This window comes from Prunus mume, mitochondrion (assembly GCF_029339155.1).
Source record: "Prunus mume mitochondrion, complete genome".
Classification (NCBI taxonomy): Eukaryota; Viridiplantae; Streptophyta; class Magnoliopsida; order Rosales; family Rosaceae; genus Prunus; species Prunus mume.
This window is the reverse complement of record NC_065232.1, coordinates 359,939-370,000: the sequence shown is the minus strand read 5'-3', so window position 1 is coordinate 370,000 and position 10,062 is coordinate 359,939. Positions and strand designations below refer to the sequence as shown.

At 43.7% G+C, this 10,062-nt stretch overlaps 1 non-coding gene across 1 annotated transcript; it reads left to right on the top strand.

Moving 5' to 3' along the window:
* The first annotated feature begins 9,767 nt into the window (after positions 1-9,767).
* trnD-GUC lies at positions 9,768-9,841 on the top strand. Its single transcript has one exon. It is a non-coding gene; the product is annotated as a tRNA-Asp (tRNA).
* The last annotated feature ends 221 nt before the right edge of the window (positions 9,842-10,062 follow it).

Sequence of the window (10,062 nt, the reverse complement as noted above, 5' to 3'; positions counted from 1 at the left end):
ATGATGAATTGGGATCCGCGTTAACCAACTCGCCTGCAATCTCGCTTTCAGTCTTCTCGTTGTCATTACACATTTCAACTAGCCGTGTGTGTGCAGTGGAGGAAGCAAACCGATATCGGATGTGTGCGCAAGAGCCTTGTTTACACTTTATTGCATGCTCATTGAGACAATGCCTCTTCTTTGGTTATGCGACTAGGAAAAGTGATCCACAAAGAGATTCATGTGATGTTGTTGTTTCGCTTGGCCCAACTGCTGACACCCCGCCTGCCAGATGCTCTTGCTGTGAGCCTTTTCTTTATATCTGTACCGAATTCGATCTCTATTAAGCTATTCTTTCTGGCTTGATCACAGACATTGGGACAAAGACAATTGGAATTACACCCTACAAGGAGCTGGTCTAAGCCTTCCTTTCGTGCTCGCTTTCGTTTGCTACTGACCCCGCGGTGGATGACCAGGGTCCCCTCTGGAGATAAGGGCGGAGGGTGGGGAAGGTAGATGTGATAGAATGAGAGATCACTATTTTGATTATTAGTGGTCAGTTGCGATATGCGATATCCGTTCCCTTGGAAATGAATTCACTTCTTTCATTCCCCACCACCCATGGAAAGGCCTTCCTTCTCGGATCATCGGATCAAGGGATTCCTATTCAGCGAATTCGGCATCTGATGGTGAGGCCTATGATGTGCCGAAAAGAGTGACTAGTAGTACCACGATGAAAATGACTTGACGAATGCCAGAAAGAAATGTCCCGAGTGCCAAAAAACATGAAATTGACCTGAAAGAAGGTCCCTAATGCCATAAGGAATTACTAGACAGAATGAGTAGTCTTTTTTATTTACAAATACAAGTTGTCGAGAAATACGGTGTTGAGAAACAAGTGCCAGGATGCGTTAAGGCGCTTCATCATGAAGAGTCGTATTGCGCTTCCTTGTCTCGCTCAGTCTCACGAGTGGAAATTGAAGCTTCTCTCCCTGCCATGGAGAGGAGTTACAGTCGAGTCGCTAGCCAGGAAGCACTTTTCCACTGCCTAAGCTCCGAGCTCACCCAGCTGACTAATTTCACCCACTTTTTCAACGACTTTTCTCAGAAATTCATCAAAAACAGAGTCCTTTTTTGCTACTTCTGATCGGCACTCTCGCTTTGACCGAAAACAACAGATACCCTTACCTTACTTGTCTATACGAGGAGATTTTAATCACTTCTTTTCTTTGTCGCCTACGGGATGTTTTAGGTGAGGAATTAGGGAGCCGTTTAGGAGTTAGTAGGATCGATTGACCCCCCACGGAAAAGCGGCTTTGTCGGACCATCCATGAATGCCCTGCCTTAGCTGAGATGTCGATCTAGCCCTTCTTAATTAATCCGGTTTGTCAGAAAGGTATGTGATTCGTGTCTCTTCGAAGGTTGATTTCGATTGGCTGCTTTGTGTTCAGTCTGTTCTTATTCCAGACTGGAAATAGAACTCAGAAAGCTTCACCTTGCCGAGTCCGATGGGTTTCCCAATGGTTCGAGTCTTAGTTAGGTCTTCCTGGTCGACTAACTGTTGTGAGAATTAGTGAGTTAGGAGGTGTGCCTTAATCTTCCGAAGGTGCTTGAAGGTCTCTCTACTTATAGCATAATCGATCCTCCTAGTTAGCAAGCCTTGTCATTCGGATGAAAAGAATGTTATCCTAATGAAAGCCGGATTCCTCCCTTATCAATGTTTGAGATACCTGGTTGTGCCAATTGCCCTAGTGGACAATATGACTTTTATGCCTGGCGTCGGATCTTATGTTCTTCAGATGCTCGGCTTATCTGCCAGTTGTCTGGCTGCAAAAGGAAGAGGTTAGTTCAGCCAAAAAGAAGTTCCTTGAAGATAGATTCTTCTTTCTGTCCCACCAGTCAAAGCAGCTAGCTAAGCAAACCTTTAATATCTTTATTTTTTTTCATTAGCAACCGGGTCAAGGGTTCAGTTGCAATAAACTATGGCACCTAAAAATGTTATTCAACCAGTACGGCTCTTGATCCAATTTCATTTGTGATTGAAGACTCTACTCACGCTCTAAGGGGGTTTCCCAACCTTAATTCCTGCATCAAAAGTGACCTGAAAGAAAGGAGAATAATCCAGCTGGAACAGAAGGGCGCCTTGGATCAGAAGGAGGCCTATTATGTAATAGTGGTGGATGACTCGAGTTGTCAGAGATCTCTTTTGAAGAAGAAGAGCCCCATTTGAGTCGAGAAATCCCTCCTGGGCTAAACAATTCTAGTATGCATAAAAGACGGGCTTAATGAATAACTAGTAATCAAATAGAGTGGTTCCACTGATCAAGTAGTCCCGTGAGCCAGCCAATAGAGTAAGGAATAAGAAAAAGGACTTGGCGTAATGCTTTCATTCAAGTAGGGGGTAGGGCCAGGCCAGTAAAGTAGGCAGCAAATGGTCCAGGGATAAGTCTGTCAATATATCATCCCTCTTACTGATGCGGGGCAACTCCTTTAGAGGAATTGGAAGTATGAAACTAGACTCACTCTCCACAATTGGATGAATCAAAAACAGGCTACACTTAGATCGATTTTTCCAAAAGAAACCTATTACCAGTCTTCTTTCTTTCTATATTAGGTGCAACAAAGGAAGATCTAGGTGAGGTTGAGTGCTCGCTTTCTTCCATCGATCGGAGCTCTTTGGATTGATCACTTGTCAAGGACAGCCCGGAATTCCCGCTGACTGTCCAGCAACAGAGCCATAGCATAAACAGTAAGTCATATTATCGGGCAACTCCATCCACGACAAGGTCTTGGTCTGGGGCTTCGACCCATAGAGAACAGGGTGGCTCTCAAACTTAAACACATGTGGTAGGGTCTAATTCAGTGATCGAAGCGTCCGAGACAAATCTTTAGGTAGAAAAAGTCTACGAGGGCTTGCCCACCAGATGAATCCATGAATGAGACTTCATCCATATATTCTACGAAATTGTAGAGACAGCGACTGGTTTATGTAATTATAATCGCGGCGAAGGATTCTTTGCCACTTTAGCGAGGGCGAGCCTGAATCCTTATTTTTTTTTGTTTACGAGCGGAAATACGGATTGACATTGAAAATGAAATCAAATAGTCCATGGAATGAAAACATATAAGAAAGACGAATCCAATCTCCAGGGGCGCCCTCCCTATAAAGAGTAAGCACTCAACGATTCACAAATTCAAGAGAAAGGGTCCGGGAGGGGGCAAAAGAGCAAGGTGACTTCAATCTTGGAGAGACCCTGGCGGAATCAACAGCATGGGGATCATCGTGGGTCAATATTCTCCACGATTAAGACTCGAAAAACACGCTCTACGGCCAAGGGCACTATAAACGCTCTTTGTCGTCTTTCATAGCAAACACCTGAAATGGAAAAAAAAAAGAATGATTTTGACTAATGAAAATGGCCGTAGAATGAGTTCTACCTGGTTGAGAGCTCTCCTTGGCTTTCATACCCTCTCCCTATCGGTCGAGCCTCTTTCAGACCCTTGTTTTTTGTGTCCACCCATACCATATAGGATACATTCATCCATAAATGCAGAGAAGGGTGCATCTGAGCATCTATATCCATATACACAATACACCACATGGCGACACTTTAATTGGAAGGTCTAACGACGCATTCATTCTCAAGGATCCATACGCGACATCATGAAAGGGTATTGGAATACGCAAGAGCAATGGATGGATAGGCGGTTTTTTCGGCCAGGTTACTGAGACGGATAAAAGGTTAGACCACTAACGGAGTAGTAGTTTGGGGCTTTCAAGCTGGCTCTTTCTGGCATGGACGTAGGGAAGAGTACAACATGGAAGGCTGTGACGGAACATAGTATTTACACCTAAATGAAAGGGGCTTAGTGAATTCTTCTTCACGGAAGTCTTGTTCAACTTATTTAGGTAAGCACTAAGGGAAGGGCGGCACTCTGCGATTCACCTGGAAGAGCTTTCTTAGCTGGAGTCAAGGACATTGCTGGGCTGGGCTTTTGGAGACTTCCTTTCTTTTAAGCTGCCACGGCGAGCTTTGGTTAAAACTAAGTGCTTCCTTATTTAGGATAATACATATAATACTAGAGGTTACTCATTCGGCAGATGAACTACAACCCCCTCGCGGGCGGGGAAGGCTTTCCAAAAGGCTCCTTCGTCACTCACCGATGTTGATGAAAGTGGGAATCCCTCTGGTCCACCCCTTCTTTCTTTGTAGATATAAGTCCACGATGTCAGTCAATTCTTGGAACCCTTTTAGCAGGTTAGCAGGAACTGGCGAAGTCTTTGGCGTCCCCCGGCGGTACTCTCTAATAAAGTCCCTCTTTTTCACATCTCCTATTTGGAACGAATGACTTATTCGCAGGATTTCTACTAAATTGGGTAATATTCAATTTCATAAAGACACGATCCAATCCTCCATTGTATAGGGCAAAAAGTGGTATTATGAGCCGGGTATCTTCTTCAAAAAGAAGAAGGGAGCCGCTTCCCGACGGCTGAGGGGACTAATCCTTGAACTAAAGACCGACACGCTATTCCATTCCGAACAAAGGAAGGATAAGGATAAGGGAGACTCATTCTCTTTCTCTCCTCGTAGCTCAGTAGCTAAGCTAAGAGTTCTTTCTATAGCTGTTGATGAGCCCAGGAGATAGAAGGTAGTTGGCTTTTGAGTTCAGCAAGAATACCGGATGACTTGCCTTCGAAGTTCTTAGTTCTTTCCTAGTGGACTGACTATAAAAGACGAGTTAGGAATTCTCTTATCTATCCATTGTAGATAGGAGTTCTCCTCTGTAGCTAGCCAATAAGGCAACTGAGGGAAAGGACAAGCAAGCTCTTAAGTCCCTGGCTGACACCACCAGCTGAACACCAACACGGGCCTCAGCGCGGTCGGTTGGCAGCTAAGGGAATTCTACGCGTTCAGGCAAAGAATTTTGGCATACAAACTTGCAAACCTGAGATCTTCCTTTCCGGTTACATTGGCTTGGCCTTTTGGCCAAGCAGATAGCACATGACAAAGAGTTTTTACACCCATGAGCTAAGGCACCACCCTTCTTTCTGACCCGGATTGGAAGAATTGTCCACATACTGAGGTTTTGGGTCTTCATGAGTAGTTCTTGTCTACGATCCCTTTAAGTTTTATCCTTTGAGCATTTTCCTGACAAAAGACTTTCCCTGGGGTTGGGACTCTTTGGACAGGACTAGTTGCTTCGATTCCACTCATGTCAGCTCATAACTTCGCTCCTCGATCGCTTTATCTTTCTAGTGATGCGGGAAGGGAATGAGAATTAGACTCCTATAAGCAGTTCGGGAGCATCGGCATCTATTTGGTATAATATAACGACCTGATCTCTTTGCTTTCGATGGCTGCTCGGGGCAAAGGGCTGAAACATGGTGGAAATGCCCTTGAGACGAGAATCCCGTTGAAATGGAAAGTACTTGGTCGAGTTGGCTTAAGCCCGAATCCATCCTTACGGAAGAAGGGTGGGATATCGGCTGCGAGAGAGAGTCCTTCTTGTTCACCTCCGCCTCCCGACGCTGCTGACCCCTACCGGGACCTTTATTTGCTACAAGACTAATAAAAATTGTATAGTTCGTTGCACTCACCCTTCGTTTCTGTTAATCATTCATGACCCCTGAATGGAAGATAAAAGACTTTACTATGCAAGTTGTCTGTCGGTCCCCGTTGGGTAATTGTTTCAACAGAGGCAAGGAGTACCACTGGACTATCCCACTAGCGATCCTACTTCAACGACATTCTCGTAATACGTAATCTTTGTATCCCGATCCTGTAGGAGTGGCAGCCGCGATCGATGAAGATCTTTATTTTTATTCTTAAAAGAAAGGGCAAGCACCGAAAGACAGGAATGATCAAAGAGAGGCCGAAAGGTGGGCATTGTCTCATATCGTGACATAGATCTAGCTGCACAGCAAACACTCCGCATATCTACCTACGTCAATCTTTCCCCTTGCTTTCATTTCTTTCACTGGAACCAGTTCCATTCTTCCTTCTCTCAATCAAACAAAGGAAGGGAATGCACCAAAAAAGAGGAATCTCCTAATATGATGTGCAAAATTAGGCATAGGCATTTCTTTTTGTATTACAACAAAAATTTTACAATAGAAAAGTAACGGAGAACGAGAAGGGACTCATGAGGGTATGAATGAATCAAGATAGTATTGATGAATAAAGGGTCGCAGACCGGTAGGCCGTTTATGCACTATAAACACTAGAAGACTGAGTAGCTGTCCATTACGTAACAGCCCATCCTGCTTCCTGCTATCGCATATCAGCTGTTAACAGAGATGCTTGCTTACATACGAGATTTTTTCTTTTTTTAAGGAGAGTCCAATGAAAGAATAAGCGAATAAGCGGGAAGATTGCATAAATTCAATTCCCGAAAGGGATCTGCGTCAAAGAAAGAGAAGAGATGCTGAAACAACTACGGGGAAAGAAGAAATAGACAAAACAATGAAAGAGACTACTGAAGTCCAGTCCGAAGAGAAGCATATGAATGACGGTCTCCCTAAAACTGTGAAAGAACAGATGTTAGATGAGCTACTAGCAGACAAAGAGAGGATGCAAGGACAACTTAACGAACTAATCACGAGCCGGATAGATGAGGCACAGACAATACTATACAAACTATACCTCAATGAGAAAGAAAGAGATGGAACAAAAGAAAGAAAAAGACTGAAAAAAGAACGCTGGAGTGAACTTTATAAAGAATATAAAGAACATGAAGGTGGGACAGATCAATGGAAAGAAGAAGGAAAATACGATCTTACTGTCAGGGATGAAACACTAAGAGATAATGGTGTACACGATACCACCACTGCACTAAAGAACAAAAATGAATTGACCAAAGAACAACTACAAGCCATAAAAGATGAAGTCAAAGCTAAACAACCTAAACTATATGACCACAAACCTTCCAAGAAAAAGAATAAAGGCAAACCATGGAAAGGAAAGAAACCGAAAGGGTTTGGAAAATAAACCAAAAGGTAAACCACCGCCTTAATGGAAAAACGAAAGGTGAGAAGTAGGAGGCGCAACACACAGGCAACAGAGGCGGGGGACAGAATGCGGGCGTAGGCAACAAAGGTGGGGAAGTTGCGCCTGGGAGGAGCTTCTTCCTTTCTTCTATTTAATATTAAATAGGTACCACCAGTTGCTCTATTAAGAGGAGTACTTAAGCTACCTTATGAATAGGTATCACTAGTAGCTCTTCTTTAAAAGAAACCCATTTTTTCTAGTCTCTTCTCTTATGAGAAAAGGAAATCCATCTGCCTACGACTTTTAAGCAACGAAGCGAGCCTATTATTAAGTATTAAGTAAGGTGGGTGAGCGAGTGGCAGTGCAGTCAGTAACGTCGACAGAGGGGCCCTCCCCCGTTAATAGTATTAACTAAGGGCTTTAGCTGAATAGAGTACCAAGGACTCTGAAACAAGGCTGGCGAGCCTACACAACTACCTTAACCAACCTGTCCTGAATTGAACCTATCTTTTCTATATGCATTTCATGTTCCATCCCAGGTGACGCAACAATCTATCAAAGAAGCAATTCGTCACAAGACATAAAATGTCAATATCAACTGTTGGACCAGATTTAGTTGGTTTGTCAATCACGAAGCTCCAGTATCGCAACCAGTTACAAACTTCGAAGTGGGACCAAGGTTCTCAGATGGACGGTACACAGCGAGGTGCTTTGTCTCAAGAAACATCGCAAGATGCCAAAACCATCTAAGGGATCAGTCCGGAGTCTGAAGCCAATGCTGCCAGGCAGGAAGAGTATAATAGGAAGATTCCCGGGAGGAATCGCTCGCGAAAACGAATCCTTGTCGGAGTAACCGTCTATAGCGTGTTTTTGGCTCCTCAGAACTTGACTTTGAATTCGATCAGTTAGATGACGTGATTTTAGGCATAGACCTGGTTTTCCTTCTGTGAGATAAGTCGACAAGTTCACTCGTTGCATCGGTCTGTCCAAGGGGCTGGATCCCAAGGCTCTTCTTAGTCTAACATGATTGTTGTAACCTCGGTGGGTTGCTGGTTGCTCATTGGATTTTGATGGAATTCAGTGACAGTCCACTCCTTAGGTCATACCAAGGTGCCCTCCCCTACCTATAGGTTCCCCGTAACGAGGGATCCGGGGAGATCGCCGTGTCGGCATACCATAATTAGTGGAGGATCGACTCTTTGTCTAGTGAGGAAATCACGGGACAGCAAGCCGGTCACCAACGTAAATCTAAAGATTGATAACAGATTTGCACCTGCTAGCTCTGTAGATCTTAATTCTATTCTATTTTTCTATTTATCCTTGGTGGGAATTCCCCCATCTAACCTTAATGGTAATGGGACAGGGGCAGGGAAGAGGGCGTTAAATATTAAGTAATCGATATGAATCGTTTTACAAAGCTCTTTCCTTACCTTATTCGTGTGTCGCCGCGGAGATGGCAGTTGTTCGAAGACTTTCCGGTCCTAATGGGATTCTTAAAACGAATCTTATTAGTGGCTGCTGATAGTCTTACCAAGCAAGGAGTCGTGCATAGCCGTCTACTTGTATGCGAAGGAAGTCTAGCGGCTTATGCGAAAGTCTGGTGCTTTGCATGTTGCGCTTTATCTAAAGCAATGTGCTGGCTCTTTACAATTAGCATATGGAGGAGATAAACGCCCTCCTGAGCTTCTGGCTGTCTTTCTTCTCTCTAAAATTCTCTTGGTAGCGAAGAAGGTTGATAAGTCTTTATTTGAGCCAATGACCTCACCAGTCTGTGATGCGGACCGAGCTGACGTGATGGTCAATCGCTTAAAAGCTACCTTCTTTGATAGATATCACGGTATACCCCTGGATAGATCGTATTCCCCTTTCCCTTCTTTGGGCTAACAACCAGACTGAAGGCAAGGACTAAGTCTAAGTAGCGATCTCTGCGTGCTGTGATCGAATAACTCAGTCCGGAACTATTCGCTTTATAGCTTGCCAGCTTTTACGCTTTCCTTTTTTCCTTGTTCCTACTTCCTTGGTTTTCCAAGAAGAAGGGACTTTTAGGCGTCAGATTCTTTTGCTTCTCCTAAGATATAAGGGGTTAGTCAATCCAGCGAAGAAGTCAGATGTCTACCTAGATTAGTCCACTGAAGGAAAGAAATATACTGGATTTTACCTTAGCACAGGCGCTAATAATCATTCCAGAACAGGAACTCTAACTCATCAAGAAGAAAGAAGGAGTTTATCCAGAGGTTTCAATAAACTGGCAATAGCCCAGAAGAAGAAATCTTATTAGAAGAGTAAAGAAGAAGCTAACAACGCATAAGAATTTATTAGCAGTGGCTACGTCCATTACTTCATAAGGAATGGTAAGCGCGGGAACTCAGGAGATTAAGAACTAGACTTTTAAGGCCGAAAGAAGACTTCTAGTAGTCTTCAGAAGAAAGGAAGAAACCCTCCGATTGCTGCTTTAGTTCTCCGGGTCGAGGGAAGGAATAGCGATAGATTTCTATAGAGCATCCAGGAACAAGCAGATTCAATCGGACGACGAATTCTTGCGTGGTCCAAGGAAATCAAAGGTCCGCTTCCACGATTTCATCTATATGGAATCTCAACATATCAGAATAGCTTATATAGTCATGATTCAATTCATGAATTAGCCCACTATGAGTATGAGTCTACTGCATTTAAAAATATATATATATATTTTAGTATATCATTCGTGTCTCTGTTACAACACGGCGAAACAAAAAGGTTCGAATGAAATCCAATGAGAAAAAATAATAAGAATTTTTAGGCTGTATACCTAATTTTCCTGGGATTGTAGTTCAATCGGTCAGAGCACCGCCCTGTCAAGGCGGAAGCTGCGGGTTCGAGCCCCGTCAGTCCCTACCTTCGATGCCCATTTGTTGATTAATCTGGGGCGGTATTCATCCCCGGCTTTGGTGCCTTTCCTCGCCCTCTTTCATTTGGTAATACCCTTTGATTGACTGCATTTGCTTATCCTGGTATATAGGTAGTGAACTTCTGTCCTGTCGTATTGTCCTTATTGAGTTATCCTAGCAAGAATCCCCCATCGACTAAGAAAGCTATGTATTGATTACTATAAGAA